This window comes from Pinus tabuliformis, chromosome 1_2 (genome assembly GCF_031772625.1).
Source record: "Pinus tabuliformis cultivar Carrire ecotype Pingquan chromosome 1_2, CPIR1, whole genome shotgun sequence".
NCBI classification, from domain to species: Eukaryota; Viridiplantae; Streptophyta; class Pinopsida; order Pinales; family Pinaceae; genus Pinus; species Pinus tabuliformis.
Window position 1 is genome coordinate 959,962,477 of NC_142298.1, and position 13,500 is coordinate 959,975,976.

The window sequence follows — 13,500 nt, forward strand, 5'->3', positions numbered from 1 at the left end:
TATGATATTTATGACTTGTTTATGTGTTTATTGGTGACGCATATATATTTGAATGGTGAATGTAAATGAAAATATAAATCTGTAGTAATTCTTGAAATACTTATTCACCCTGTCTTAGTATTTCCACACACACATAATGTTACATGTCAACTCCATACTAAAAAATGAATGAAATACTAATCTTGCTACAAAATCCATTAGTAGAATAAGAATGCTCTCTCTCTATATAAAAAAATCCACACACACACAGACATTGGGATTGAAATATTTTATTTATGATTCACACTTTGCATATTAAAATGTCAATACAAGGTATTTGAATATAGAAAGCATATATCTATAGGAGTCTCTCTTTAAGAAAAATACTTTTAATATAAGTATATTTTAAAATGTTATATGTCAATGAATGAATCCTGAACAGGCTTATTAAAGAAATAAGAATTATTTCTCTCTTTATATGTATAAATCCATATTAAAAAAAATTTAAGTACTAAAATTTGTTAATCTATATCTTTTTTGTATTTTTTTATATATAGTATATACCTAGTTGACATTGAAGTATTTATTTATGATTCACATTCTATATATTAAAATGTTAATACATGTTCCAATCCCATTTGGAAGTATAAAGCCTATCTTCATAAGCTTCTCTATATATAAAATTATTTTTGTTATAGATGTTTTTTAAAATGTTACATCTCATATACATATTATAAAATGAATCAATATGTTAGTACATGTTCTAATCATATTTGGAAGTATAAATCTTATGTTCATAAGCTTTTCTATATATAAAATTATTTTTGTTATAGATATTTTTTTAAATGTTACGTCTTGATGGGCCTCTAAATTAGACATAAATTAAGGCTCATGCCTCTAATTTAAAACATAAATTAAGGCCTATGACCATCCTTCAACACATTAAACCTCTATTTTTGCATTAGATAATTTATTTCTAACTTTAATATATTCATTAGGAAGGTTTATGAATAATTGAATATTTGTGCCTAATATTATTTATTTTTTGTGGAATATTATGAGAATATTGGGTAGATTATGAATAGTTGGAGGAGGAGATAATTTATGGACTCGTTCCCTACTACTGGAGGATCAATCATAAATAATAATTCAACAAGATATTATGGAATTATGGCACAAATTGTGGAACTCCAATGATTGAGAAAATCTAGGAATGTGTTCCACTAATCAAGGGAGCAGATCCACTAATCAAGGGATTTTGGTGGGGAAAGCTTCCTCCATCCATGGAGAATGATTCTTAATCACTTTGTATAAATACCAAGTTTACTTTTCCTCTACGGAATGATTAAGAAAATCTAGGAATGTGTTCCTTGCCATTTAATGCAAATTCTTAGTATTGGGGACTATATCCACTAATCAAGGGATTTTGGTGGGGAAATCTTCCTCCATTCATGTGGAATGATTCTTAATCATTTTGTATAAGTACCAATTCAAATTTGCCTCTAGGGGGAGATTTTCATTAATGTTATTATGCAGAGAACTTTTATTCTTGCAGCTCCATTGTATTTTCTTGTAGAGATGTAATTCTATTGAAGAAAATAATGAAGATTGGTGTCATGTTCAACTTCTAAATCTTGTTCTCCTCCATAGGTCTCTGAATTTCTTTGGGCTTGGCCATCCCAAGAACCTCAGAGCCCTTTTGTATCATTTTCTTTCCTTCTTTTCACTTCTTATTCGCATGCATCTCTAGTTTTTATTTCGTTCTATTTCTTCATTTAGTATTAATGATTTCTTGTTGTAGGATTGAGTTAAATGGTTGATGTAAGTTATTTTGCAGGATCACAAGCATTATTTCATCCTTGGAAAAACTTTGGAAGTTCATAATAATCATTGAGTTTCTTGGATTAGTCTTCTCATTCCCAAATCTGGATTGTTGGACCTCCTTTTTAGCAAAGAACAGTAAATTTCTGCTATTTTTTAGAGCATGCTAACAAGCTTCAATCGAATTGATTCCACTTGAATTAGATAAAAAAAAATTCTATTTCATAACAAAAATTACCCCATTTCATTTGCACTTGATTTGGTTAGGCATTTTTTAGATTTACTAGCTCACTAGTTCTCAAATTTCTAGATTTTTGACTAGTAATGTTTTTATTTGTTTTTCATGGATTAACATAGATATTTTTGAGTGAGTCCAATTGGAATAGAGACCTAATACATCCCAGTTAATAACAAAATTTGTCCCATCCAATTTGGATTTGATTTGCTTGGTCATTAAACCCTCGCCAATTTCATCATTTCATAAGGAAAATTCTCCAAGCTTTTTAAGCAAATCCATCCATCTCCCAACCTTGGTTTTGAGTTCTTAGTGATCATAGGCATCTTCTCATTCCATTCCACACATCTACCACCTTCCCTTAGCCTTTAATCACCTCCAAACCATTCTATTTTTTTTTCAGTTGTATTCTGTAGGTTCACTATAATTCCTACAGGATCATCATGTAGGTTTATAGTACAATTTGTAGGTTTTCCTGAAATCCTGTAGGTTTCTAGTACATTCTGTAGGTTTTCCTAAAATGGCATGTTTTAAGGCCGAATTGATGGAAAACCTCTAGGAAGTCACCAAAAGCCTCCCAAAGGTCTCTCACAGCATCCAACCATCTCCTAACCTTTCCATCTAACCTACAACATCCTCAATTCACTTGCCACATCACCAAAAGAAATTAGTTTGCATACTTGATTTTACATGAAAAGACAAAAAAAAATAGATTTATTTCAGTCCCTTTACTTACACATTAGTGATGTTTGATGCTTCTTACTTCCATGCTTAGATAGTAGCATTTGGTTCATGATAATTTAACATTATTGCAAAGCATAGTTTCTTGGTAGTTAATTAGGAAATGGTGTGATTTACCATTGAATTTTTATCTCTTGCCTTGTACTTTCTTTCTTGCAATAGGTTAAGGTTCCACTTCGAACATTTCATTTTCTGCAATTAGTTTAGGATTTGACTTCAGTACATGCACTCCATTACATCATGACTGCAAATGAAGGACACATTATATGCCGCACATATAGTGCCGACACCTCTTAAATTTGTACGAACCCAGGGTTGATAATTAAATTCGGTAGCCTTGGGAGTTGCATCATTCTTGTTGCAATATCGAGGCTCATCACTTCTTGCCGCCGTTGCCAGGGAGGTGTCAAAGTATGCATTGTTTTCTTCCCTAGTTGGTTCATTTCTTTTTAATTTTTGCAAAAACAAAAAAAAATATTTTCATCTGGCATATTTAAATTCAAAAGTAGAAAATTGCATTGCATTATAATTTTCATTCAATCATAAAAACGAAAATAAAATTCTCCAACACCAACCCACCCCTCCATTTGATCACATGGTGCAATAAGAGTCATATCACCATTCACTTTTGCAGGTAAAAGAAGAAGATGGTGAAGAATGTAGAAGAAATTGATGGTGATGATAACAATGAGGAAGATCCTATCGGATTTCCCATTCAAGATACTGATGGAAGTGTGCACATGAAGAACATCCCTCCATCTTTTCTTCCAAAATTTCATGGTCTAAGGTCAGAGGATCCGGAAATCTTTCTCTTTGAATTTGAGATTGTTTGTAGATCTTATGGTTACTTATTAAAAACTCAAAAACTGAGATTGTTTCCAGCAACATTGAAAGATAGAGCTCTTAGATGGTCCATGAGTTTAGGGACTAATTCAATAAGATCATGGAATGATATGCAAAAGATATTTATAGAAAAATATAAAGATCATAACCTTAAAGAAGAAATATTTAGAATGAATCAAAGAGAAGATGAGAGTCTAGAGGATCTAATAGACAGGTTTATGTACAATGTTAAGAGGGAAAAACTACATCATTTAGGATCCAATACACTAAAAACCCTGTTACTTAGAACAATTAGGGATGAGTGGATTGATCTCCTTAATCTCATGAGTAGAGGTGATGTATATCAATTATCATTTGAGGAAATTTGTAAAACATGCAAACACATATCAAGAGGAAAAATAAGAGTAGGTAAATCAACATCAAGATCAGTAAGTCAAGCTAAACTTGGAAATTTGTTTGATGACTTTAAAACAGAAATTGTTAGCAATCTAACCAAACAAGTAGAAATGTTAAGAATAAAAAATGATCAAAAAGAAGATGTTTGTGTTGTCCATGCAGAATCACATGATGTTAAATGTTTTTCCTCATTACAAAGGTTGAAGGAAGTTCGCCAGGAGGACAATGGAGCAAGTCAATTTCTAATGCAACAATGTTATGTAGCTCCAAGAGGACCATGGCAACCTATTCAACCCGATATGATGCAAGAGCCTAATTCACAATATCAAGCTTATGCACATCCACCTCAAAGTAATTGGAACACACTTTTTCCCTGGAAACATTGGTCATCTCAACCCCAAAACCAATCTTGGCAACAAGGTTTGCAAGGAACTTATGAGAGCCATCCATAATATCCTCAATATCCTCCATACCAAACTCCATGTTATCCTTACCATTCACCTCCACTACAACCACAACCCCTCCACATCCATCTCAAATATACACTCCCACTCAACTACCTGTACCACCATTCCCAAACGGACACATTGAAATAGCTCAGCCCACTTACAATGTTAAGGTACAACACTTCCAAACATCTCCTCTTGAGATCAATGGTATTTAGCATAACTCAGGAAGAGTATTGCAAAAAAGAGATCATCTTGATATCATTGAAGGACCACATCCAAAAGAAGAAGATTCAAATAAGAAGACCACAGAACCATGGGTTGTGATTGATGAAGAGTAGACATCAAAATCAGAGATTGAAAGAACTCCCTCATGGCTACCATCAAATCCTCCATGTATTCAAGATCAACAAAAATAGGAAGATTTGAAGGTCATGGTAGAAGAAGACATGAAGAATGATCCAAATCAGCAAGTGGACCAGGGGCATCACAACTATATTGAAATATGGTTCCAGACAGTCATTAAGTTGCAGCAATACCCTCTTCTTCAATTGTGCTTGATATCATCAAAGTCAAATCATTTGATCTCTTAAATTCAGGGAAATGTCAAAGCATACATCTCAAACCTACACATCAATTTTTTTGTCATATTGATGTGCACATGGCTCCATTGGAAGTATTCTTATACTTGAAAGTGATTTTGTTTTTCAAGTAGGGTAGGGTAAAAAAAGATGAAAAATAAGAAAAAAATAAAATAAAATCTCAGGTGAAAACCTCTTTTGAGACGCCTCGAATTGGCTCATTGATTGAAAACCTCCATGAGGTGGTCAATGGGTTGGGAAGAAAGAAAAAAAAAAATCCTAGGTGAAAACCTCCTTTGAGACGCTGAGACAGACCTATTAGTTGAAAATCTCATTGAGGCGGCTAGTAGGCCTAGAAAAAAGAAGAGAAAAAAAATAAAAGAAATCCTTGCTCCATGCATCTCTTTGATAAATGCATGTACTCTCCAACATCTGCAAGCAACAAGAACAAGTTGGTACCAAAAGGAAAATTGGTCAAGCCTAGTGAAAAGAAATCAAATTTTGACTTTCTCCTCCTTTGCTCAAATGCTCCAACAAGGCCAAGGCCAAGGCCATGCCAATCCATCACCCTCATATATTTTCACCATCCACCCATCATTCTCAAGCTTCTACTATTTAGTTTGCTTGTTGTCCTAAAAAACTACAGGATGCTCTGTTTTACTACAGGATACAAAAATACATAGAGCATAAATTTGTTTTTGACATAACTTGAAAACCATGCATCCTTTTGCTAGGCTGTTTCAGGGGGAGATGCATATGGATGATGATAACATACTCAAGCAGTTTTAGAAAATTCTAGTGCACGGTTTCCAAGAAATTGGCCTCCATCAGCTTCAGCCATTTTTTAATTCTCTCAATATCCTTGCATCCATTTAAAAAGATGTTTCATGGAGAGATGCATATGGATGATGGTAACATGCCCAAGCGATTTCAGCGAATTCCATTGCACGGTTTCCAAGAAATTGGCCTCCATCACCTTCAGACATTTTTATTTTTTCTCGAGATCCGTGCATCCATTGACCAAATTGTTTCTATGGGGAGGTGCATAATGATGATGGAAACATGCTCAAACAGCTTCAGCTCAATCTAGTCTACCATTTGGTCGATATGGACAAGACAAGTCGCTATCTTGTAAACCTACAGGGTACAGAACAACACCTACAGGATTGACAGTGAGCAGTTTTAAAGGAGATTCAGAGGTCAAAGAAGCTCCTTTATAGCTTAGAAGAAGCATCAAGATCATTAGCATCACCATCCAACACCTGCACATCAACATCAACTCAGTAGCAACATGCATGTCTCTCCAACAACCATCAGGTAGGTATAGGTATGCAATATTCTTGACCTCTTCTCTTGAGCATATTATAGTTAGAAATTTGTTATCAATGCATGAGAGATGAGGTTTTATAAGCTAAGGATTGGTCAGCAGTCTCAGCTGCCTTCAGCTAGTTAATTGCAACTCACTCCTTCACTCATGCAATGTTGAAAAGTCAAATTATGAATGGTGATCATTTCAAAAAATGAGGAGAGCAGTTAAAAGAAGAAATTTTTGTAAAGGCCAAGGTCACCACAACACTCCAAGCCCTCCATCCACTTCATATTCACTATCTATCTATCATTCATCCATCCCATTTCATTCTTGAAAAAAAAAAAACAAAGAGAGCATCCTCTCCATTTTCATGAAATTTCCATTTGGAGGCCAGCAAGAAGGACAGTCAAAGAGCAAAGGAGGATAAAAAAGAGACCCCTGTCACTCAATTTTTTATTTTACCACTCATTACCATTCATTCCTCCACCATTTATGTCATTTTTTCCACTCCTTTACTTCAGTTTACAAAGAGACTGTGTTTTCTACACGATGATTCTGTAAGAGTTACAGTGACCCAGAAATCCTACAGGAGGCAGTCCTAAGGCAAATAAATTGTGGAATAAGGGTGTGGAAGACTTTGCCAAACTGAAAAAATAATCAAGAACCATCTTGAATAAGGGGAAGAAGGCAAACTAATGGTCTCAAGAAACAAGGATTTTTCTTTGCACAAATATGTTTTTTGGCTTGTCCTTGCAGAGCTTACACTCAAGATTCTTAATGCACAAGAGAGAGACCACCAGGGCCATGGATGAGGCACAATGAGACCACTAAGTTGCTCAGAGGATGAGGAACACTTTCAGTAGGGGGTATGATGAGCCTCTAAATTAGACATAAATTAAGGCCCATGCCTCTAATTTAAAACATAAATTAAGGCCTATGACCATCCTTCAACACATTTAACCTCTCTTTTTGCATTATATAATTTATTTTTAACTTTAATATATTCATTAGGAAGGTTTATGGATAATTGAATATTTGTGCCTAATATTATCTATTTTTTGTGGAATATTATGAGAATATTGGGCATATTATGAAGAGTTGGAGGAGGAGATAATTTAGGGACTTGTTCCCTACTACTGGAGGATCAATAATAAATAATAATTGGAACTCCAATGATTGAGAAAATCTAGGAATGTGTTCCACTAATCAAGGGAGCAGATCCATCAATCAAGGGATTTCAGTAGGGAAAGCTTCCTCTATCCATGGGGAATGATTCTTAATCATTTTATATAAGTACCAAGTTGAATTTGACTCTACAAAATGATTGAGAAAATCTAGGGATGTGTTCCCTGCCATTTAATGCAAATTCCTAGTATTAGGGACTAGATCCACTAATCAAGGGATTTTGGTGGGGAAAGCTTCCTCCATTCATGGGGAATGATTCCTAGTCATTTTGTATAAGTACCAAGTCGAATTTGCCTCTAGGGGGAGATTTTCATTAATGTTATTGTGGAGAGAACTTGTATTCTTGCAGCTCCATTGTATTTTCTTGCAGGGATGTAATTCTATTGATGAAAATAATGAAGATTGGTGTCATGTTAAGCTTCTAAATCTTGTTCTCCTCCATAGGTCTCTGAGATTCCTTGGGCTTGGCCATCTCAAGAACCTCAGAGCCCTTTTGTATCATTTTCTTTCCTTCTTTTCACTTCTTATTCACATGCATCTCTAGTTTTTATTTCTTTCTATTTCTGCATTTAGTATTAATGATTTCTTGTTGTAGGATTGAGTTAAATGGTTGATGTAAGTTATTTTGCAGGATCACAAGCATTATTTCATCCTTGGAAAATATTTGAAAGTTCATAATAATCATTGAGTTACTTGGATTAGTCTTCTCATTCCAAAATCTAGATTGTTGGACCTCCTTTTTAGCAAAGAACAGTAAATTTCTGCTATTTTTTAGAGCATGCTAACGAGCTTCAATTGAATTTATTCCACTTGCATTAGATCAAAAAACATTCTATTTCATAACAAAAATTAATCCATTTCGTTTTCACTTGATTTGGTTAGGCATTTTTTAGATTTACTAGCTCACTAGTTCTCAAATTTCTAGATTTTCGACTAGTAATGTTTTTTATTTGTTTTGCATGGGTTAACATAGGTATTTTTGAGTGATTCCAATTGGAATAGGGACCTTCTACATCCTAGTTAATAACAAAATTTGTCTCATCCAATTTGGATTTGATTTGCTTGGTCATTAAACCCTCGCCATATTCATCATTTCACAAGGAAACTTCTCCAAGATTTTTGAGCAAATCCATCCATCTCCCAACTTTGGTTTTGAGTTCTGAGTGATCCTAGGCATTTTCTCACTCCATTCCACCCATCTACCACCTTCCATAAGTCTTTCATCACCTCCAAAACCTTCCATTTTTCTCTCAGTTGTATCCTGTAGGTTCACTGTAATTCCTACAGGATCATCCTGTAGGTTTCTAGTACATCCAGTAGGTTTTCCTGAAATGGTCTGTTTTAAGGCTGAATTGATGGAAAACCTCTAAAAAGTCACCAAAAGCCTCCCAAGGGTCTCTCACACCATCCAACCATCTCCTAACCCTTCCATATAACCTCCAACATCCTTAATTCACCTGCCACATTACCAAAAGAAATTAGTTTGCATACTTGATTTTGCATGAAAAGACAAAAAGACAAAAACAAATTTATTTCAATCCCTTTACTTGCACATTAGTGATATTTTATGCTTCTTACTTCCATGCTTAGATAGTAGCATTTGGTTCATGATAATTTAGCATTATTGCAAAGCATAGTTTCTTGGCAGTTAATTAGGAAATGGTGTGATTTACCATTGAATTTTCGTCTCTTTCCTTGTACTTTATTTCTTGCAATAGGTTAAGGTTCCATTTTGAACATTTCATTCTCTGCAATTAGTTTAGGATTTGACTTCAGTACATGCACTCCATTACATCATAACTGCAAAGAAAGGACAGATTGTATGCCGCACATATAGTGCCAACTCCTCTCAAGTTTGTACGAACCCCGGGTTGATAATTAAAGTCGGTAGCCTTGGGAGTTGCACCATTCTTTTTGCAATACCGAGGCTCACCACATCTCAAATACATATTATAAAATGAATAAATTGCAAATCTCCCCACATAAACTTATTAATGGAGTAAGAATTCTCTCTCTTTTTATATGTATATAATCTATGTTAAACTTTTTTAATTAATATATATTAAAATATTTTATTATGATTCGCATTCTACCTATTAAAATGTTCATAGATGTCCCATTATATTTGGAAGTAGAAAACATATATTAATAGGACTCTTTCTCTCTATATATAATTTTTTTGATATAATTTTTTTTTTGAACTCTCTCTCCCACACACATGTAATATTTATTATTAATAGTTAAAATGTTAGATGTTAGCTCTATATTAAAAAATGAATGAATTAGAAATCTCCCTAAAAACCATAGTAATGGAATATGAATTCTCTCTCTTTATATATATAAAATCCATAGTAATGGAATATGAATTCTCTCTCTTTATATATAAAAAATCCATGTTAAAGCAAGTGAAATTATAATAAACTTTTTTGCTTTATTTTTCTTTATATAAATTTCATATAAAATTATGTTATTTAATATGGATATTGAAATATTTTTTTTGTTAATAATATATTTTCATTTTAAGTATCATATGAAAACCAAGTATAGAATGAATTACATATTAAGTAATATCAATTATATTATTTTTGCATGACATGTAAACTCCATATTACATAGTCAAATAATTACACATTTCTTTAATATTAAAAATTAAGTTATTTTTTTCTTTAACTTTAATTAGTTTATTAGTATATGTATAATTCAAATGGAAATTAAAGTATTTTATTTATGACCAATAAAATAGTGGATAATAAATTATTAAACTATTTACTTAAACTATTTTCTGATATGAATAGAACTTTGAGCATGAAAAATTAAACTAGAATTATAGGGATTTTTTTGGTGTTAAGCAAACTAAGATAAAGTTTACTTGTATCACTGGAGATAATGGGAAAATATAACTTCTACTTGTACCACCGAAGTGAATGGGAAGAAGATAAAACCTTAAATCTTGTGTTATGTTTTTATTTATATTAACTTGGACTATTGTTTTTAAAAAATTTAGATTTTGTGTATGAAAAATAAGAAATGATAAGAAACCACGGATGGGGTGTACTTGTACCATTATGAAGGATACAAGATAGGAAAATAGTTTATACCAAAGTGAGTGAGTTTTGTCAAAGGGTATTGTTAAGGAGAGGAAAATAGGGAAAATAGTTTATATGAAAGTGAGCGAGTTTTGTCCAAAGGTATTGTTAAAGAGTACTGTTACTTTTTAGCTAAGATTTCTATAGTATTATTTTTTATTAGCTGAGATTTTTATTTATTTATGAGATAAGTTAGTTAAGAATTTTTTTATATTAGATAGGGATTTTTATACATGAGATAAAGAATTGTTCCCTATTATGTTTTCTCATGGTTTATATATAGGATTTTAAAAGGCGAAAGTTAAAGTGATATAAATTAGGATTAATTATTAATATTATTTTACTTTTATTTTTATTTTTCTGTTTTAAAAAAAATTAAAAATACTGTTACTTTTTAGCTAAGATTTCTATGGCATTATTCTTTATTAGCTGGGATTTTTATTTATTTATAACATAAGTTAATTAAGACTTTTTTACTAAGGAATTTAGACTTCTGTGATCCATAACATTGTTAGAAAATCTTTTTTACTGTTAGATAAGTGATATAAATTTCAAGAATTAATTATTAATATCATTTAAAATTAATGTTAGATAAGTGATATAAATTTCAAGAATTAATTATTAACATCATTTTATTTTTATTTTTATTTTTCTCTTTCCAAAAAATAGTAAAAAATTAAGATAAAATTCCTCATAACATTTTTAGTAAAATCTTTATTGTAAATTAATACACTCACCCAAATGAATTTGAATTGACAATTTAATAACTCATAGAGTTAGCGAAATTCCCAATAAAATTGGTGATTATTGCTTAAGCCAGCGTTTTAAGCTAAGAATATACATATATTATTCTATATCAAATTACTTAATATAAATAAATATATTTACACCATATTAAATTAGTTAAGCCTTTTAGAGTAATTAAGAAGTTTGTGGTAAAATAATGTTCGAGTTCTAAATGAATAGAGTCACGACTATGCCAAAGTAGTGTTAAATCATAATTGATAGCATTTCAAAATGATTATGTTAAAAGTGGGAAGGGTACACTTTTTTTTTTTTAAGGAAAAAACTCTTCTTAGGAAAGAAATAGAGATGAATTCATTTTCCTATGAAAGACTAGTCCATTAATTTGGAATTCATATTTACCAAAATTATGCCCAAGAGAAAAATATTCATTTACTAAAAATTTAATTTATTCTTCATATTATATTATATGGAATATGATTTAAAAGCATCATAAAATAAACATGGAAGGAATTATTTTTCAAATTTTTTTATGTGATATATTTATCTATTTATATTGAAAAATATATAAAATATAATTTAAATTAAAATATAATTTAAATTATATATATATATATATATATATATATATATAATTATCAAATTAAATGTAAATGATTTTGATTATTTTGATTAAGTTTAGTTTGGGTGGAATAGTCATTATCCTTCCATCAAAGTTCAAGTCTTGTAAGATGGAATTCCCACCAAAGTTTAAGTTTAGTAAGATGACATCTATACATCTTGACTTTCTTTAATGTAAAGAAAAAACATTTTATTTTGATTATAAAATATAATATAAAATGTGTGGCTATAGGTAGATTTTAAATTAAGATGGATCTATGTTGGTTTCCAGCAACACACTAATAAAATGTTAAGTTTATTTATATGACATTAAAATATTTTATTTTTTTATTCATATTCTACACATTCAAATCTTAACACGTGTGAATCATATTTAAAAGTATAAAACATATAGGACTCTAATTATTTCTATTACAAATATTTTTTAAAATGTCACACACATATTTATATATCTATTTATTAATATTTAAAATGGTACATGTCAACTCAACATTAAACATAAGTAAATTAAAAATCTCCGTAAAGATTTATTAATGGAATAAGGATTCTCTATAAATATTTTTTGAATATATATATATATATATATAGATACACATCTCTTTTATTTTATTTTATATAGTATATACATAGTTGACATTGAAATATTTTATTTATGATTTACATTGTACATATTAAAATCTTAATGCTTTCCTTAATTATATTTGGAAATAGAAAACATATATTGACAAAAATTTCTTTCTATATATTATTATTTTTGTTATAAATATCTTTTAAAATGTTACATATAAACTTCATATTCAAAAATAATGAATTACAAATCTCCTTAAAAAGCCTATTATTGAAATAAGAATCCACTCTTTATATATATATAATCTATATTAAAAAATTTTACTTATATGTGTGTGTGAGAGAGAGAGAGAGAGAGAAAGAGAGAGACATTGAAATACTTTATTTATGATTCACATTCTACACATTAAAATCTTAATACATACCCAATCATATATGCCGTAGAAAACATATATTTATAGGTCTCTCTCTCTCTCTCTATATATAAAGGAATTACAAATATTTCTTTAGGGAAACCTCTATATATATATATATATATTTATACATATAATCTATATTAAATATATGTATATATCTTTTGTCCATATATATATCTCTATATATAATCTATATTAAATTTCCATTTAATTATTAATATTTTTAAATGTTATATATTAACTCTATATTAAGAATACATTAAATTACACATATATTTTATATTGAATATTGACAATATAATCCCTCGATCAGGGTGCGAGCTGGCGGATCACCACATTATGGCCATGTTAATGGAATGTACTACGAGGTACAGAACCACTGCCCCCCACACGCTTGAGGAGATGGGTGCGGTGGCGCTTTGCATGTTGATGTACAGAGTATTAAGGAAAGGTGGTAGTGAGAGGAGGGAAAAAGTTTTAGTTTGTAATCACACCAGAGAGAAGTGTAGTGAGCACTGGAATGACCAAGT